This window comes from Panthera tigris, chromosome B2 (genome assembly GCF_018350195.1).
Source record: "Panthera tigris isolate Pti1 chromosome B2, P.tigris_Pti1_mat1.1, whole genome shotgun sequence".
In the NCBI taxonomy this organism is placed as follows: domain Eukaryota; kingdom Metazoa; phylum Chordata; class Mammalia; order Carnivora; family Felidae; genus Panthera; species Panthera tigris.
The window spans coordinates 40000021-40020309 of record NC_056664.1 but is presented as its reverse complement, the minus strand read 5'-3'; the positions used below and the strand labels follow the sequence as shown (position 1 = coordinate 40020309).

Sequence of the window (20289 nt, the reverse complement as noted above, 5' to 3'; positions counted from 1 at the left end):
TTCTCTGTTCTGTTTCATTGACCTTTTTGTCAATTCCTTCACCAATACCACACTGTCTTGAAGTTGGGTATTGTCAGTCTTTTGACTTTGTTCTCCTCCTTCAATACTGAGTTGACTATTCTGGGTCTTTTGTGTCTTCATATAAACTTTAGAATCAGTTTGTTGATATCCATAAAATAAGTTGCTGGAATTTTTATTCGGATTGTGTTGAATCTACAGATCAAGTTGGGAATAACTGGCATCTTGACAATAGTTAGTCTTCCTACCCGTGAACATGAAATAAATAGCTCTCTATTTAGTTCTTCTTTGATATCTTTCATCAGAGTTTTATAGTTTTTCTCACTGAGGTCTGTTCATATGATATTTTTTTTATTAAAAAAATGTTTTTAATGTTTATTCATTTTTGAGAGACAGAGAGAACAGTGTGTGAGCAGGGGAGGGGCAGAGAGAGAGGGAGACAGAATCCAAAGCAGGCTCTAGGCTCTGAGCTATCAGCACAGAGCCCGACATGACTCGAACTCACTGACTGCGAGATCATGACCTGAGCTGAAGTCGGACACTCAACTGACTGAGCCACCCAGGCACCCCTGTTCGTATGATATTTCATATCAAGAATAAATAAATGTTTTATTTTGGAGCAGGCGGCTAATATAAGTGGTAATTTCAAATTCCACTTGTTCCATTTGCTGGTATATAGGAAGATGATTTGCTTTGGAATATTAACCTTGTATCCTGCAACCTTTCTACAATTGCTTATTAATTCGAGGATTTTTGTTGCTGTTGATTCTTTTAGACTTTCTGTATAGGCAATCATGTCATTTGTGAACAGATACAGTTTTGTTTCTTCCTTCTTAATCTGTATCTCTTTTATTTCCTTTTCTTGTCTTATTGTATTAGCTAGGACTTCAGGTACAATGTTGAAAACAGTGGTGAGAAGGGACATCTTTACCTTGTTCTTGATCTTAGTGGGAAAGCTGAGTTTCTCATCATTAAGTATGATATTAACTATAGGTTTGGGGTAGATGATCTTTATCAAGTTGAAGAAGTACCCCTCTATCCCTAGTTGCTGTGAGTTTTTATAATGAATGAGTGTTGGATTTTGGCAAATGCTTTTTCTGCATCTGTTGATATTATCATGTGATTTTTTTCTTCTTTAGCCTATTGATATGACATTTTATATTAATTGAGTTTTGAATGTTAAACCAGACTTGCATATCTGGGGTAAATCTCACCTAGTCATGGTGTATAGTTTTTATACATTGTTGGATTCAATTTGTTAGTATTTTGTGGTGGAATTATGCATCTATATTCATGAGAGATTTGGTTTGTAGTTTCCTTATAATGTTTTTGTCTGGTGCTCGCTTCGGCAGCACATATATAATGTTTTTGTCTGGTTTTGATATTAGGATAATGTTGGCCTCATAGAATAAATAAGGAAGTATTCCTTCTACTTCTATCTTCTGAAAGAGATTGTAGAGAACTGGTATAATTTCTTCCTTAAATGTTTGGTAGAATTTGCCAGTGAACCCATCTGGGCCTGGTACTTTCTATTTTGGAAACTTCTTACTTATTGAGTCACTTTTTTAAAAGTTTATTTATTTATTTTAAGAGAGAGAGAGAGAGAGAGGGAGGGAGAGAGAGAGAGAGAGAGAGAAAGAATGAGCGGGGGAGAAAGAAAGGAAGAGAAAGAATCCCAAGCAGGGCTCAAACTCATGAACCTTGAGATCATAACCTGAGCTGAAATCAAGAGTTGGACACTCAGCTGACTGAGCCACCCAGGTGCCCCTGATTCAATTTCTTTAATAGATATAGGCCTATTCAGATTATCTATTAGTAATATTTTTTAAGGATAGATTTCTAGGGGCGCCTGGGTGGCTCAGTCGGCTGAGCATCCGACTTAGGCTCAGGTCATGATCTCGTAGTTCGTGAGTTCGAGCCCCGCGTCAGGCTCTGTGCTGACAGCTTGGAGCCTGGAGCCTGTTTCAGATTCTGTGTCTCCCTCTCTCTCTGCCCCTCCCCCGCTCATGCTCTGTCTCTCTCTCTCTCTGTCAAAAATAAATAAAAAATTAAAAAAAAAACAACACAAGGATAGATTTCTAGAGATAGGATTCCTGGTCTAGGAATCCTGGTCTAGTGTGTGTGTGTGTGTGTGTGTGTGTGTGTGTGTGTGTATGTCTGTGTGTGATTCTGAAAGTAGCACATACTCTATGTTAAATAAATAAACTGTGAAGAAATATACCAATTAAAAAAGTAAAAGTTCCCTAACACCTCTTTCCCCAGACAGACTCCACAAAAGTGATCACTGTTAATGATTTCCTGTGGATTTTTCCCAAACATTTTCTATTCCTGGTTTGAATATTTAAATTAAAAAATTTTTAATGTCTATTTATTTTTGAGAGACAGAGCATGAGTGGGGGAAGGGCAGGGAGAGAGGTAGACACAGAACTGAAGCAGGCTCCAGGCTCTGAGCTGTCAGCCCAGAGCCCCACGTGGGGCTCGAACCCACAAACCACGAGATCATGACCTGAGTCGAAGTCGGCGCTCAACCGACTAAGCCACCCAGGTGCCCCTGAATGTTTTTAAAGTCCTTGATACCTATTTATAAATTGCTTTGCAAAAAGCCTGTAATAAGGCATGCTCATTTCTATTAGGACTGAGGTTTACAACTTTTTCACTTTTTTGTAAATATAGAAATATAGTGGGGTGCCTGGGTGGCTCCGTCGGTTAAGCTGCTGACTTTGGCTCAGGTCATGATCTCATGGCTCATGAGTTCGAGCCCCATGTCGAGCTCTGTGCTGATAGCTCAGAGCCTGGAGCCTGCTTCAGATTCTGTGTCTCCCTCTGTCTCTGCCCCTCCTTGCTTGCACCCTGTCTGTCTGTCTCTCTCAAAAATAAAATAAAACATAAAAAAAAAAGAAATATAGCACATTATTTTAGAAAATATAGAACATTTTTAGAAGAACAAATTAAATCACCCATAATTCCACCATGTGGAGATGACCAATAGTAATGTTTTAGAAAATTTCTCTCTGGGCATAAAACAGGAACACAAATCACCGGTGTCATGTGACATGCACAAAATGCCAGATCAAGAGACAGAACATGCCTCCACTCCCCCACTGCCCTGTCCCAACCATGCATTGATTCTTTAATGTAGTGGGAATTAATCTTCTCTAGCCAGGTTGGTTGGTTGGTTGGTTGGTTTTGGTTTTTTTTAACCATCTTAACCCTTTTTTTCTACTCAGATTTGTTTTTTTTTTTTTTTCCTTCTCTCTTCTGACTTAATATAGTGAGCATTCCTCCATATCTTTAAAAGTTATGTATAATTTTGAGATGCTTATCCAAGTAAATGTAATTATTCTTATCCTCTGGCTCCCTTAGACTAGATTCCTAGAAGAATATGAGTTTTTCAAAAAAAATTAGTTAATTAAGTTTTTAATTTACATCCAAGTTAGTTAGCAGATAGTGCAATAATGATTTCAGGAGTAGATTCCAGTGATTCATCCCCTATGTATGAGCATCTAGTGCTCATCCCCACAAGTGTCTTCCCTAATGGCTCTTACCCATTTAGCCCATCCCCCCACCCACAACCCCTCCAACAACCCCCAGTCTGTTCTCTGTATTTAAGAGTCTCTTATGTTTTGTCCACCTCCTTGTTCTTATATTATTTTTGCTTCCCTTACCTTATGTTCATCTGTTTTGTATCGTAAATTCCTCATATGAGTGAAATCATATAACTTCACTAAGTGGCTAATTTTGCTTAGCATCATACCCTCTAGCTCCATCCATGTATTTGCAAATGGCAAGATTTCATTCTTTTTGATTGCCGAGTAATATTCCATCGTATATATATACCACATCTTCTTTATCTGTTCATCTGTCGATGGACATTTGGGCTCTTTCCATACTTTGGCTATTGTTGATAGTGCTGCTATAAACATTGGGGTGCATGTGCCCCTTTGAAACAGCAGACCTGTATCCCTTGGATAAATACCTCGTAGTGCAATTGCTGGGTCATAGGGTAGTTCTATTTTTAATTTGTTGAGGAATTTCCATACTGGTTTCCAGAGTGGCTGTACCAGTTTGCATTCCCACCAACAGTGCAAAAGAGATCCTCTTTCTCTGCATCCTTGCCAACATCTGTTGTTGCCTGAGTTGTTAATTTGAGCCATTCTGACTGGTGTGAGGTGGTATCTCATTGTGGTTTTGATTTGTATTTTCCTGATGATGAGTGATGTTGAGCATTTTTTATGTGTCTGTGAGCCACCTGGATGTCTTCTTTGGAGAAGTGTCTATTCATGGCTTTTGCCCATTTCTTCACTGGATGCTTTGTTTTTTGGGGTGTTGAGTTTGATAAGTTCTTTACAGATTTTGAATATTAACCCTTTATCTGATATGTCATTTGCAAATATCTTCTCCCATTCTGTTGGTTGCCTTTTAGTTTTGCTGATAATATGAGTTTTTTTTACATTAATTTACTTTGAGGGAGAGAGAGTGAGAGAGAGCAAGTGTACTCGAGCAAGGGAGTGGCAGGGAGAGAGGGAGAGAGAGAATCCCAAGCAGGTTCCGTGCTATGAGTGCAGAGCCCGACGTGGGCTCCATCCCAGGAACCACAAGATCATGACCTGAGCCGAAATCAAGAGTCAGTCGCTCAATCGACTGAGCCACCCAAGCACCCCAAATATAAGTATTTTTTTAAACACTTTTTAAATGTTTATTTATTTTTGAGAGAGAGAGAGAGAGAGAGAATAGGGGAGAGGCAGAGAGAGAGGGAGAGAGAAAATCCCAATCAGGCTCCAGGCCATCAGCACAAAGCCTGACGCAGGGCTCAAACCCATGAACCATGAGATCATGACCTGAGTTAAAGTCAGACACTCAACCAACTGAGCCACACAAGTGCCCCTAAACGTTTGGTGCTTACAGTCCAACTATCTTCCAGAAACATATCAAATTTATACAGGGAGGGAGTTGGGGAGGATAAGAGAGAGGAATAAAGCTAGGTGATGCCCAGCATGTCACATGGCCATTGTTTATAGTGACTTGCTGAGATGTGGCCAGCTTGATGACTGGTGGCTACTACCAGCAATCAGGGCCCTCAGCTTCGTGGGTCCATCCATGGCCTGAACATTCATTTATTCTTTCAACAAATATTATTATTTTAAAAAATTTTTTTAACATTTTTATTTATTTTTGAGAGACAGAGACAGAGCACCAGCGGGGGAGGAACAGGAGAGGGAGACACAGAATCCGAAGCAGGCTCCAGGCTCTGAGCTGTCATCACAGAGCCCGACCCGGGGCTCGAACCCACAAACCGTGAGATCATGACCTGAGCCGAAGTCGGACGCTCAACCGACTGAGCCACCCAGGCGCCCCTCTTGCAACAAATATTATTAAGCTTCTGCTCGCTCTGCATTGTTCTAGATACTGAAAACACTGCAGAGGTGAGGCACACTTTCTGCCCTTGGAGAGCTTACATTCTGATAGGGGGCCACACCCTAAGCATTTGAACAAATGAGTACGTAATGTCTGACCGTGGGAAAATTATGAAGAAAGATAAAGCAGGACCTGGGCATAGAATGTGAACGCCTGGGCGTGATGGAGTCCTTTGAATGGGGCTGGTCAGGGAAGGCCTTTCTGAGGCGGTAACGTTCCAGCTGAGACCTGAGTGAGGATCCGTGAGAATATCTAGAGCTGTGGTGGTGCTCAGTCCTAGCTGGACATTAGAATCGTCTGAGGGAGCTTTTAAAAATCTCAGCGCCCAGGCAACACTCCATGCCAATCAAATCAGAATCTCTGGAGATGGAGCCCCGGCACCGGTATTTTGTAAGTTCTTTAGGTGATTCCGATGTGTAGCCAGGGTGGAGAACCAGTGTCCTGGGGCAGCTTTGCCAAATAGAAATGCAAGGCAAACCACATGTATAATTTTAAATATTCTTGTAGCCACATTTTAAAAAGTAGAAAGAACAGGGCACCTGGGTGGCTCAGTTGGTTAAGCGTCCGACTTTGGCTAAGGTCATGATCTCACAGTTCCTGAGCTCAAGCCCTGCATCGGACTCCCTGCTGTCGGCACAGAGCCTGCTTCGGATTCTGTGTCTCCCCCTCTCTCTACCCCTCCCCTGCTTGCTCTCTCTCTCTCTCTCTCTCTCTCTCAAATAAATAAACATTTTAAAAAAAAAGTAGAAACAAGTGACATTAATTTTAATAACACTTTATTTTTTTAAATATTTTTAAATGTTTATTTGCTTTTGAGACAGAGAGAGAGAGACAGAGAGATAGACAGAGCACGAGCTAGGGAGGAGCAGAGAGAGAGGGGGCCACAGGAATCCGAAGCAGGCTCCAGGCTCCATGCTGTCAGCACAGAGCCCTGACGCAGGGCTTGAACCCACAAACCGCGAGGTCATGACCAGAGCCAAAGTCAGATGCTCAACCAACCGAGCCACCCAGGTGCCCCTTAATAACATTTTATTTTACCTAATACATCTAAAATATTATTTCATCATGTAACCAATAGACAAATTATTAATGTGATATCTTGTATCGTTTTTACTAAGCCTTTGAGATCTGGTGTGTATTTTACACTCAGAAGCACATCTCAGTTGAGAGCAATCACGTTTCAGGTGTTCAGTGGATACATGTGGCCACCATTCTGGACAGCACAGCCCTAGAGGAAGAGCTTTCCAAGCAAAGGAAGTAGCAGGTACAAAGCAGTTAAGACCTGAATGGGTTATTGAGTTTCCGGTACCGCTAGGAGGCAAATGTGGCTGGAGGGTAGTAAAGGAAAGTAGGAGTGGTAATAAATGAGGTCAAGGAGATGGGGTTCAGCCTTTTGGATTTTATTCTAAATATGATGGGAAGCCATTGGAGACTTTTGGGAGAGGGAGAGAGAGAGAGAGAATATGAGTAGGGAAAGAGGGATCCCAAGCAGGCTCAGTGCTGCCAGTGCAGAGCCTGAGGTGAGGCTCCACCGAGGGGCTCGAACTCATGAACTGTGAGATCATGGCCTGAGCTGAGATCAAGAGTTGGCCACATAACTGACTGAGCTACCCAGGCACCCTTAATTCACTTTTCTAAAGAACCCTTTGACTCCTGCCTCGGAAGCAGCGTGCATGGAGACCAGAGTGAAAAGCAGGGAGGTTCTAGATATAGGCTGTTACATTCGCCTGGGTGACAAATACGGGCAGTTTGAATTTAGGTCAGGGGGCAGGTGCTGCAAAGGGAGGTATTCCAAGGCAAAGCCTATTGAAGTTGCTAATGGATTGGAATTGGGAACCGTGAGAAAAAAAGGAGTCACAGATAACTCCAAGGTATTTGCCCTGAGCCAATGATGGTGGAGGTTGGGGTAGGGAAAGGGTGAAATAGGGGTTCGTTTTCAGCATAGAACGATCAAAGTGGATGTGTCCTTTAAATCTGGAACTTGTATCAGCAAAGGCCCAGCGGGTGGGTGTAGGGAGAGGTCAAGCAGTGGAGATCCCATATGCTAAGAATGTGTGTTGGGGCGGGGGCCAGGGTATGGGAAAATGGGAGGTAAAACACACTGCAGTAGGGGCTCCTGGCTGGCTCAGTCTATGGAGCGTGCAACTCTTGATCTCAAGGTTGCGAGTTCAAGTTCCACGTTGGGTGTAGAGATTACTTTAAAATCTTTAAAAACAACAAAAACACTGCAATAGGTTATAGAGGGCCTTGAATGCCAAACTAAGGAATTTGAAATCTACTTGATAGGAATGGGAGGAGCTTTGGAAAGGCCTTGAATGCCAAACTAAGGAATCTGAAATTTATTTGATAGGTATGGGAGGAGCTGTGGAAATTTTCGAGCAACAATTAAGATGACCGGAGCTTAACCTTACATTAACAGCTTTCTGTTTAATAATGTGAAAAATGCCCACAAGCTTCACTAAAATTATAGATTTAGTGTGGTGATAGCCAAGTTTTTGAAAAAAAAAATCTCACGTATGGATAAAAAGGCTTCATGTATTACAAAAGAGAGACTGGAAGGAATATTATCAAAATGTTCACAGAGGGGTTTTGGTGGTTGGTAAGGCTATGAATAACATTGGATTCTTTTTGCTTTTCTTTCTGCTTTTCTGTATTTCCCAACTTTTCTTTAATCGAGCGTAACTACCTTTATGTGGAGAATAAGTTTAAACCAGCAACTTAAATGTGTGCGAGATTGGAGGGAGTACATTCGATGCAGAGTGGAGGCTGGGATACGGGTTGGGTTTACTGTGGCCATCCAGGGGAAATGGAAGGAGAAGTTGAACTGGGGCAGGGGCCACGGGAGGAGGAGGGATGTGAAGAATGTATTTCTTGCCTTCAAATTGGATTTGTCAGGAAGCCTTCCTACAAGTGCCATAGTTAAGAAGGATGGGCTCTGGGGGCACCTGGGTGGCTCGGTCACTTGGGCATCCAACTGCGGCTCAGGTTACAATCTCACAGTTTGTGGGTTCGAATCCCACATTGGGCTCTGTGCTGACAGCTCAGAGCCTGGAGCCTGTTTCGGATTCTGTGTCTCCCTCTCTCTCTGCCCTCACCCACTCACATCCTGTCTCTCTCTCTCTCAAAAATAAATAAACATTAAAAAAAAAAAGAAAGAAGGATGGGCTCTGGAACCTGGCTGCTGGAGCTGCAGTGTGAACTTGGCCATTACTTGGGCAAATTATTCTTTGTGCTTCCTAAAACTCCGTAAGGAGGAATAATACTTATACCTACCCCATGAGGTTGGCCTAGGAAGTAATTGAATGAATACATATTAACCCCATAGCAGTGTTTGGCTCATAGTGGGCACTTGGGGTTTTAGCTGTCATTCTTACTACTCACCTGGCCTCAATGGAATTGGTGCTGCAGGTGGTTGCAGACTATGGAGCAGAGTGAAGGGACCAAAGTTACTGAAACATTACCCCTAACAGATTAATTTTTTATAAGAATGTATCTTGGGGCACCTGGGTGGCTCAGTCGGTTAAGCGTCTGACTCTTGATTTTGGCTCAGGTCATGATCTCATGGTTCGTGGGATGGAGCCCCGTGTCGGGCTCTGTGCTGACAGTGTGGAGCCTGCTTGGAATTCTCTCTCTCCCTCTCTCTCTCCCTCTCTCTCTCTCAAAATAAATAAACATTTAAAACAAAGAATATATCTATATATATGTATATTTTTTTAATGTTTATTTTTGAGAGAAAGAGAGAGACAGAGCACAAGCAGGGGAGGGACAGAGAGAGAGGGAGACACAGAATCTGAAGCAGGCTCCAGGCTCTGAGCTGTCGGCACAGAGCCAGACGTGGGGCTTGAGCTCATGAACCGAGAGATCATGACCTGAGCTGGAGTCGGATGCTTAACCAGCTGAGCCACCAGGGTGGTCCTATTTGTATACTTTAAAAAATCTTAGTAGTGAGAGTTTTTGGAAAATAAGTTGGGCCATCTCAGAAATGGTGAGCTCCCACCACTAAAGAAATTTAGCAAGTGCTGCACGGATCATTGAGGGGCTGGTACAGGGCTGTGATTCCAAACTAGTTTTCATCAGAGGATGTACTGGGGTTTTTTTTTGTGTAACTAAATGCATTCCATTGAAAGTACTATCCTTTAGGGGCACCTGGCTGGCTCAGTTGAAAGAGCATGCGACTCTTGATCTCAGGGTTCAAGCCCCATGTTGGGTGTAGACTTTATTATTATTATTATTATTATTATTAAAGATTAGGTTAAAAAGCATTATCCTTTAATCTGAGTCTTCTCAAAGGGTTTGGTATTCAGGGAGTCTTTGTTTTATGAAATATGGTATATATAGATTATAGGTTTTTTCCCTAATAACCTTACTTGGCAATAGTCTTACTTTTTGGTCTCCAAAATTTTGGGGGAAATTTTATTGGTCTTTGAAATGTAAATTTCTGGGAACTAGGGTTGTGGGGAAAGTGAATAATTTGGGTAGGCAAGTAGGTGCCTTCGAATCCCCTTTTGACCCTGAGATTCTCTTACTTCAGGGCCACAGTTTGGACCCCCTCATCCCAGTGAGTCATTCTGCAAATGTGAGCTTTTAGGTGGGGGACTGGGTAACGATGTGAGCGGTTCCACTCAGTTCTGCCACCTACAACTGTCATACAGTTCTTCCAATATCCCCTCTTGGCAGGCAGACCCTGCAAGGAACCACTGCCCCGTGGCCCCAGCTTCACCCATCCTTGGATTCCCACGTGCAGGCATGTGCGGAAGGCTCCTGATGGGGAGGCTCTGTGCTCCGTGCCACGGGGCCAGGAGGTGTTATTGACATCAGCCCCCCCCCCCGGGGTGTCTACCCCAGGGAGCGTATGGTGTGACACCCTTCATCTACAAAGCACGGTTTTGTTATCACGGCTTCCTCATACATAAAGTGAGGGTCATAATTCCATCCAGCAGCCACGGAGATGCATCTGTCCCCGCTCCCCTCACCTACACCCAGAGCTGGAAAGAAAAGTCAGACTCTGAGAAGCTCGCCATGAGATCAAAGCAGAATGGGTGCAGCAGGGGTGTGCACAGCTACCTTAAAGAGAATGGCGTCCAAACCATGAGACCTGATTGTCCCTGGACCAAAAACTAACACATCTACAAAGAAAGGCCCATGAGCTGTGGATACTTAAAAAAAAAAAAAAAAAGCAAGAGGCGACTGAGTAGAGAGGGGGCCTGACCTGGCCTGGTGACTTTCCCTTTGGTGGAAAAAGTCACCTCTCCCAGCCCTTGCCCCCAACAGAAGAACCTTTTTGGCCCCTTCCCTTAAGTTTTGCTCCCTTACCCACCACACCGCCTCTGCTTTGCCTCTGGTTGCCCTTGGGGAAGGGCCTGCAAGGACAGACCATGCTGGCCAGAGGCCCCGGGTGCCTCTGTCCTGTCCACTGTGTCCACTGTGTCTCCCAGGTGGGTTTAGACTCGGCTGTGTGGCATGTGTCTCTGTGTCAGGGCACTGTCTACCTTGAGTTTCCCCCCAGAAGCGGAGGCCCCTGCAGATGTGCTGGCAGGTCCTAGTTTGGAGCCTCAGACGCTGAGGAGGTAGGCCCAGCTCTTGCCGAGGTCAGGCCACCCTTGTATTGCCAGGCAACATGCTGGCAATGTTACCTCCATACCTCCATACCTCCATTGGCCTTACCTTCTTCCCCTATCTTGGAGCTCCCCCAGTTCGGCTCCCAGTGTTCTTGTGAAGATGAGGTCAGTTAGTGGAGGGGAAAGGGCATCCTAACCTGTCCAAGCATTATTCATATTAGATGATGACCATCACCTTCTAACGGGATCATGTGTATATTAACCCTTCGCAAAGTGGAACGGGACATGTGAACTGTCCTAGTTCTGTTGGGAGTCAAGAACCGTGGGAAATTGACAGTTAGGCTCAAGAGAAATGGCAGATTGGCCACCCACCCACCCCCCTTTTGAGGGTTAAATTGATAATAGTGCCAGGGTTTACCCAGAGGAAGAACTAAGATGGGAAATGAACTGTGCTGTGGTTCAACAGGTGGCTGCCTCTCTGTGACCCCCCGGCTAAGTCGGGCTGTTGTGGAGCGGTAACCGGGGCACTTGGGACCCTCCATCAGAAGCCCTCTGCAGACAGCCGGTGGGTTTCCAGTAAAGCTCAAGGGCAGCGCGCACCATCACGTGGTTCACCATGCCCTGAGCTCAGGCTGTTGTTTTTCCACCGGACTAAAGCGAGCCCCAGCACCCTCCAGCTGCTCCTGTGAGAGGGAAGAGGGCCAGTGCCTGCTTAACCCGTTCTTACCTCTGACAGACACCCCTGCCAAGGGGCCCACGTGGGCTGGATACAGGTTGATGTGGCACATCTGGAGGAGCTCAGGTGTTCTTTTTCAGGGTGGTATGTTCTAGGCAGTTTGGATGTGCGTTTATATTTAGGAATCACTTGGCGGGCAAGAGAGGTGGTATGGCAGCAGGGGGATGATAAACATCATACCCGCCGTGCAGAGTACTCTTCTAAGGATTTCACCTGCTATCTCACTTAATCCTCACCCCCCAAAATCCCTGGGTGGTAGACCCTATTTACAGATGAGGAAACTGAGGAACAGAGGGCTTCATTAACCTGTCGAAGACTGCACAGCAATTAGGAAGTGACAGAGCCAGAAGTTAAACCAGGCAGGAAGTCTGACAGCGGGGTCAGAACTCTGTTTATTATTCTTGTCATTTTTCCGTTGCACACCTAAGGCAGAGAAAGACTTGTCAAGGCCACACAGCTGGTGTATGACGGACCTGGTGGTCAGACCCAGGTCGGTCCACCTCCGGGGTTCACACTGGTAACCACCACTCCATTCTACATCTGTGGTCGCCCTTGGTATTCAGTGGTAATGTGTAATATGGTATTATATATCATGTAGTACGATATTCTATCATAGTACCTTACCGTATTAGAGTATAACCTATTACAAGGTTACAGTTTATTTGATGAATTCTCTATTGTTGGACAGTTAGATTGTTTCCATTTTTTCAATATTAGAAATAAATGCCAAGTTTTGTCTTTTAAGAGAGAAATGGTAGGAATGTTGTTTGGTTTATCAGTTTATTTGTTTCTTTTCAAGGATGTAGAGCAGATGGGCTGAGCTCTCAGATGCTGGAAGAATTGGAGGCTTTGAGTTGACTGCTTGAATGGAGAATGAAATTCTGATTAGGAATGGTGCCAGGTGGAGAGAAGGAAAGAACAGACTCTGTGCTGTAGCCCAGGGATTTGGCATTGCCCGCTGAGATAGAAAATTGGGGATGCATTGCAGAAATATCTGTAATTCCCACTTTGGATATTTTAGCATTCTCTAGCGTTTTCCAGCCCAGTGTCTCATTGACATTGCCCAGATACACACGGGTGGGGCTGGGCAGAGGGTGAGCCATTTTCTTCCCCAGATCAGCCATGTGCAGCCATCTGGAGTTACACCATCTGTCCATTCCGTGTCCCTTGCTCCTTTGGCCCTTCCATCTCAGTGTGTCTTTGAGGTTCCCCCTTCGGTTCTTATGTCCCCGGTCGAAAGCAGAAGAGGAGGCCTGAGCACATCGTACACAGTGATGACCATAATGGCCTCCATATGCTGAGTCCCCAGCATGGTAGTGAGCCCTTTCCAGGCCTCATCTTTTGTATCTTCACAGCTTTTGGGAAGGGGACCGTTATGAAACTACCATCTTATGGAGGAGGAAAAGGAAACTTCAGGAAGTTAAGGGCTCGCCCAAGGCCATATAGCCAGGGACTGGTGGAGCTGGGATTCAGAGCCAGGGCTATCTAAACTCTGTGGCCACATCTCCTTTGCAGCCTTCGTGATGCACTATAAAAAGAAGACCCTCTAGTTCTCGGAGGGGAATCTTCAGAAAATCAGCAGGAACGTGTTCATTACCTGCATGTGTGTTTACCGGATGGACTCATTTAGAGGATGTTGGGATAGTAAAGGATCCTGGAAGTATCTCTTTCCTACCATATTTTTAAAGTACGTCAGACGAGGTCCAGAGAGATCAGCAGACTTGCCGAAGGGCAAAATGGTGGACCAACCAGATTAGAACCGAGGTCTTATGACGTCCACCCTGTGGTTCTTTGAGAGGCAAACAGCTCTTTGTTCTACTCTGTCGGGAGCATTGGGATCAAAAGCATGTGCCAGTAGGACAGATACAGAGAAATAGGAGTAGTTTGGTGGGGCTGGGCAATGCTAAGGTCCATGGAGACAGGGAATCACAAGAATCCTCTGATTGTCCATGCCTATTCCAGAATACACCCAAATCCTAATCCCACCGTACAGAAAAATACAAGTGGGGGCAAGTGGCAGGAAGGCAGTGTGGCCCAATGATTAAAAGTCTGGGCTCTGGCATGAGACAGACCAGGAGTCACATCCGGGCAAGGTGCTGTATCTCCCGGAGCCTCAGTTTCTTCATCCACAAAATGGGAGTCACAACTGCTTATTACGCGGGACCACTGCAAGCATGAAATGAGACAATGCTTGTGAATAAACTGGCATACGTTTGTGGAAAAAAAGAGAAGAATCTTGGGATTGTTTGAGTTGGTAGAAAAAGGAGAACACAAAACTGGTAACCAAATATGTGATTTCAACAAAAGGCCAAGTATTTCTTAATTTCATCTGATTCATTATTTCCCACAGGCTCTGTCAGAGGGGTGCTCATCGCACATTTCTACATGGTGGCGAAAAGCTCTGTGACCTCTCTTTGGTGAAGAACGCGGGTGAGCTCAGTGATAATACAGGATGCTTTTTACTTCCTGTCTTGAAAGGGGTGGGAGATAAGAGAAAGGAAGATTGTTAATATAAACTTGAAATCCAGATTCTTTCTAAAGTACGTCTCCTCAGCTGGGTGACCTCAAATGAACCTCTCACTGTCTCTATTGTCTCTTTACCACAAGGTCATTGTGATGGCCACATAATAGCCACTTTACATGCAGTATCTTATGTAACCCTCAGAGAAGCCTACAAGACAGATATTACCATTCCATTTCTAGATAAAGGAGAAGAAGACAGTTCCGGGAAGTTAAGTAACTTGTCAAAGGCCACACAGCACACAGCCAGCAACTGGCAGAGCTGTGATTTTTTTTTTTTAGGTTTATTTATATTTGTTTTGAGAGAGAGAGGGTGGTGGGGGAGGGGCAGAGACAGTCGGAGAGAGAGAGAATCCCAAGCAGGGGCTGCACTGTCAGCACGGAGCCTGACACGGGGCTTGATCCCATGAACTGTGAGATCGTGACCTGAGCTGAAATCGAGAGTCGGGCACTTAACCGACTGAGCCACCCCAGCGCCCCAAGATCTGTGATTTAAGACCAGGTCTGACCCCAGAGCCCACATGCTTCCCAGTATACCCAGGGTAGATTCAGATTTTGTTGGGTCTAAAGCTTCTGCAATTTTCGAGGCCCTCTTTAAGAAGGACAGTACAAAATCACAATACTAAAGATACCAAAGTGCGTATTTATTTAGATTTTGTGATGAAATCACAACATACTAGGAAACAATGTTAAAGCCCAAACATCACAAAATCCAGAAAAATAACATAATATTTATGTGAACTGCTTGATGCTCCTCTATGACACCTTTTGTATCCTCTTTGGTTGCATTCTCCTATGACAGTGATTTTGTAATCTTTACCATGGAGCAAATAGAAAAGATAACCCAGTGTTTCTCTAGCATAGTTGATTGGAAGTTTTTTAAAAAAAAATTATTGATAGTCTGGAAAAGTTTCATTCAGCTTTACAAATCATTATTGGTAATGTCCTATAAATATTGGGATAATTGTCAATTTTGGAAAAACCTCCATCAAAGTTTCTTCCATATATGAGCCATAAGATTTTAGGGCATTTCGTGTTTTCTGGTACAGCGATTCATCTAAACTCATCTTTGACGGGCCCCTGGGTGGCTTGGTTGGTTAAGCGTCCGACTCGTGATTTTGGCTCGAGTGGTCATCTCACGGTTTGTGAGTCCGAGCCCTGCACGGACGGTGCGGAACTTGCTTGGGATTGTCTCTCTCCCCCTCTCTCTCTCTGCCCCTTCCCTGTTCACTTGTGCACACACGCTCACTCTTTCTTTCTCAAAATAAACATACATACATACATACATACATACATAAAGATTTTTAAAAATTAAAGAAAATAATCTTTGAATTGGTGACACTTCTTACCCTATTTTCTGTCAGCTAAGTGTTATCTTTGTTATCGGAATCTTGTGTTAAATCGGCAAAAAATGCTCATCTTTTCTAGTACACCCTTCTGTCTTCCACCCCCTAGGATGGAATGAGGATGGTTACGTTACTGAAAGACTCATAAATAAAGTCCTTTCTCACAAGTCTGTGACCTTTTCAAGGGAATTCATTACAAAATACCGGATGTGAAAACATCGGAAGCATTTGGATGATTTGGCCTGGAAAGGGGAGGGCTCAAGGCAGCGAATAAATAACCACCTTCAAGGATATGAACCTTAGTGGTCATTAGAGTCAGCAGGGTGTATCTGAGCCTGATTCTGAGATCTGGGGGGAGGAGATGGGGGGACCCCGTTAGCTGTCTAGTTAACAGGGTTCTGCAAGTCACTTGGAGCAGCTAGCCCTAAAATGGATACAAAGAATAGTAGAAAAGTAGGTGAGTGACAACAGCTAAAACTGCCTTGCTGTGGACTCAAAGTGTGACCCATGGTCTGGCACCTGCTGTGGGAGCTGGTTCGAAGTGCATAATGGGGCCGGTGGACTGGGTTGCTCCTGGCTGGCTCAGGATCTCAGGTATCTCAGGATCAGAAGGTCAAGCCCCACGTTGGGCCTGGTGATTACCTAAAAAAAAAAAAGAGAGAGAGAGAGACATACCTAATCTTGGGCCCCACCTACAACTGTTGAATGGGAATCTGCATTTTCCCAGAGCTGCGGGTGATTGTCTGAGAAACCCTGGACCAGAGACTTTAGTTGGAACTTCCGGGCGTGCCCACCCAGTCTTGGTGGCTGTCATTTGCCTCTGTGTCCTTGGCCTTAGGAACTGGCTTCTCTTCTAGCTTCTGGCAGTGTGGATTCATTACATCTCTGTTCCCCTCCCGCCAGACTGCAGACTCCTACAGGGTTGAGTTGTATTCCTCTTTGTTTTCTGGCCCTTTACAGTGCCTGGCACCCCGAGATACCACTTGTGGACTGTCCACTGCATGCCAAGAGCTTTGCTCTCTCTTACCTCATTTGCCTCTCACCTCAAGCTTGTAGGCTGAAATAAATATCCCCATTTGATGCATGTATGTATGTGTGTATGTATGTATATATTGTCTGTGCCCAACGTGGGGCTCAAACCCACGACCCTGAGATCAAGAGTCTCATGCTCTAACGACTGAGCCAGCCAGGTGCCCCAGAAGTCCCCATTTTATAGCTGAAGAAACTGAGACTCTGTCACTTGTTTACGGTCATAAGTGGCAGAAGCCAGGAACCAAACCCCAGGGTGTCTGATTCCAAAGCCTTCATTAAGAGGATCGGTAAATGTTTGTTGAGTCACTTACTTATTACTTCGTTATGATTCAAGTGTTCATTAATGTTCTTATTCATTGAGGAGACTCCTGGGAATTCGAGGACGACAAGCAGTAAAAACTGCTTCTTCTTGGTGAACTTTTTCTAGAATGGGATCATTCTAGAAGGTTGATCTGGCATCAACCTTCCAGAGGCAGGGAGCTAGCTGGGCTGCAGAAGCCCCCAGCCTGTCCCTGGGAATGGGGAGGTGGCAGTCCTGTGCCGCCCCCACGCCTTTCATAATGTCCTCCGTGACTCAGCAAAGAAACCCTGGGTCTGAAATCAGAGATGAGGCAAAAAAAAAAAAAAAAAAAAAAAAAAACAACACACAAAAAACACAAAAAACAAAAAAAAAACCCAAAACAAACAAACAAAAAAAACAACAGCAACAACCAGCTACCCTCAAAAATGTTTTCTTTTCCTGGAGGAATTTCCCTTTCATGTTCCTCATAACTCTGCCAGGGAATCCAGGAAGCCTTTGGCCTGGGGTCAGCTGTGACCACCCCCCCCACCCCCCCAGTCTAGTTTCTCTGGGACTTGTCCCTCCTCCTTCTGATTCCTCCCTAGGCCTGGGACAGCATCAGGGGCCGCCTTCTTCAGTGGTCTCTGATTCTGGCCCACCCAGCCCAAGACTCCTTACCTTATGTTAAATTATTAATCCTGATCCTGGACCCAGATTGTTGGAGTTCAAGTTCCTGCCTGTACCTTTTACACTGTGTGACTTTGGGTAAGTCACTTCACTTTCCTCTTCTGTGAAGTGGGCACAACAGTACGTTTGAGGATTAAAATAATTAATATACGTAAAACACTTAGAACAATGCCTGACACAGTGATTACTATCTAACTGTTCGTGTTGTTATTATTCATTATGGAGCAGTTATTAATACCTAGAGGAGACCTGGGTGAGTTCGTGTTGAACTTCTGTTTCTTTCTTTCTTGCTTTCTTGCTTTCTTTTCTTGCTTGCTTGCTTGCTTGCTTGCTTGCTTGCTTTCTTGCTTGCTTTCTTGCTTTCTTGCTTTCTTGCTTTCTTTCTTTCGATAGGGAGAGTGAGTGCATGTGCCAGGGAGACTGAGCCGGGGAGGGGCAGAGGGAGAGGGTGAGGGAGACCCTTAAGCATGCTCACAGGGTAGAGCCTGATGAGGTTCCATCTCACAACTGACCATGAGATCATGACCTGAGCTGAAATCAAGAGTTGTACCTCAACCCACTGAGCCACCCAGGTGCCTCTGAATTTCTCTTTCCGTTTCTTCTAGCCCCACCCCAGATTTTGCCTGAATTCCCAATTATTCATGCTGTAGAGAGTTTAAGGGGGCAACTGCAAATGAGTGAATAGAATAAATTAATAAATTAGAAAGCTCTGGGTTGTTCTCTGAAAATGAGATTATTTTAATGGACGAAGAAGCCTGAGTCAATAGAGTTGACTGGGGAAGAACCACATTCCGTCCAGGAGGAGGGTGGCCCTCTGAGAATTTCCAATCACGGGATAGACAGACCTGCCTACTAAGGGGCAGTTTACCGATAGACTGATAAAGTCAGTATGAAGATCTCTAGACAACAGGGGAAGGAGAGAGTGATTCCTGGCTAGAGGCCAGCTTGTAGCTCTCAGCCCTGGACAAACATACAGAACCTGGGCCCCACACTTAAAGATTCTGATATCCACATCTGGGAGTAGAAACAGGGGCATCAGAACTCTTTTTTTTTGTTTGTTTTAATTAATTTTTTGAATTTACATCCAAGTTAGCATCAACAATGATCCAATCCAAGTTAGTGCAACAATGATTTCAGAAGTAGATTCCTTAATGCCCCTTCCCCGTTTAGCCCATCCCCCCTCCCACAACCCCTCCTGTAACCCTCTGTTTGTTCTCCATATTTAAGAGCCTCTTATGTTGTGTCCCCCTCCCTGTTTTTATATTATTTTTGCTTCCCTTCCTTATGTTCATCTGTTTTGTATCTTAAAGTCCTCATAGGGGCATCAGAACTCTTAAGAAACTTGCCACATAATGAGGAATGAAGTCCAACAGTAAACAGAATCAACTTAATAATAGAACAGCACATTACTGTAAATGAGTAGGTACACTTCTCTCTCCTTTGTAACCATCCCTCCAAGGTAGCTTATATTATCCCCATTTTATAGGTAAGAACACTGAGGTTTGAGTACTTTAACAGCGCCATTGTGTAATCCAGGCCTGATGTAATGTGCTGCATTCCACACCGCAGGAGGTCAGCCTGGAAGAAACTTCCCAGAAATTGAAATTAAGATTGTTCCCTCTGATGTAAACTATAAAATCAAATCAATCCATAATGGGTCAGAGCAAAGATATGCAAGCTGATTTGAACAGACACAAAGGGTCCCAGAGCCAGGGAAGGCTCAACTTTAACCAGTGGCCTCTATTAACATACCTAAAGAAACAATGTGTCAATGGAGGTGGGAGGGTGCTTGGGCCCTGTGGGTCTGACATTCCGTGGGCTTGAGGGAGGGGCCCTGGCCCAGCCGACCTCTGACAGCATCGTGATCGGGCTTCATTCAGCTCTTCCCCTGGGCTTCCTTCCGTTCTCTCCTGCCCTCTCGGACTGTTGTTTCCTTCCATGGTTCCTCTTTCTCCACCTGCCCCTTAAATGTGTTTTCTGCATTCCATTCATCTGACATTCCCCAGGTGGCAGCATCCAGTCCACAACGGGGCTGCCTGTGCTGCGGACATCACAAGTGCATACTCCGGGTGTCCAGACTCTAGGCACCAAGGTGAAGGTGGGGGAGAGGGGAGGGCGTCATCAGACATGACCGGAAGGTCACATCCCAGCTGGGCTGCTTGCTGGCTGTGGGCCTTAGAAATTTCTTTACATTGTTTTTCAGTCTCAGTTTCCTTATCTGTGAAATGGGTTGTTAATGCCTACTATAAATGATTGTTGTGAGAATGAAAATAGACACTAGGCATTCCAAGCCCTTGGGAAGGACTCTATAAATGGTGCCTATTTATTATGTCCAGCTGGTATGGGACTTCTCTGTGGGCACTTCAAAAGCAACATGTGAAACAGAGAACCCTTTTCCCCTAAATCTGTTCTTTCATTTGGACTCCTAATCAGATTCCACCCAATTGTGGCCAAAACCAGAATCCCTAGTCATCCTGGGACTGTCCCTCCCCTGTCATCCCCTCGGCCACTGAACTCCAGTCAGTTTGTTTCCTGCATTTCTTCTATTTTCGTAAAAAGCCACCCTTGGAACTTCTCGTTCGGTTATTGCAAGAATCTCCTTTATTTATTTATTTATTTATTTATTTATTTATTTATTTATTTATTTATATGTAATCTCTGTACCCAACATGCGTCTTGAACTCACCACCCCGAAAT

The 20289-nt window shown here is 44.5% G+C and overlaps 1 protein-coding gene and 1 non-coding gene across 4 annotated transcripts in view; one reads left to right on the top strand and one right to left on the bottom strand.

The window, feature by feature from the left end:
- CCND3 (cyclin D3) overlaps positions 1-20289 on the top strand; it is a 99154-nt gene that overhangs the window by 51056 nt on the left and 27809 nt on the right. The window contains exon 2 of one of the 3 annotated variants that reach the window (XM_007085199.3): positions 14078-14157. The exons of the other annotated variants lie outside the window; for them this stretch is intronic. The gene's annotated coding sequence lies outside the window, so the exon portion shown is untranslated. The remainder of the gene's footprint in view (positions 1-14077; positions 14158-20289) is intronic. 3 annotated transcript variants of the gene reach the window in all.
- On the bottom strand, positions 16713-16785 carry TRNAK-CUU. Its single transcript has one exon. It is a non-coding gene; the product is annotated as a tRNA-Lys (tRNA).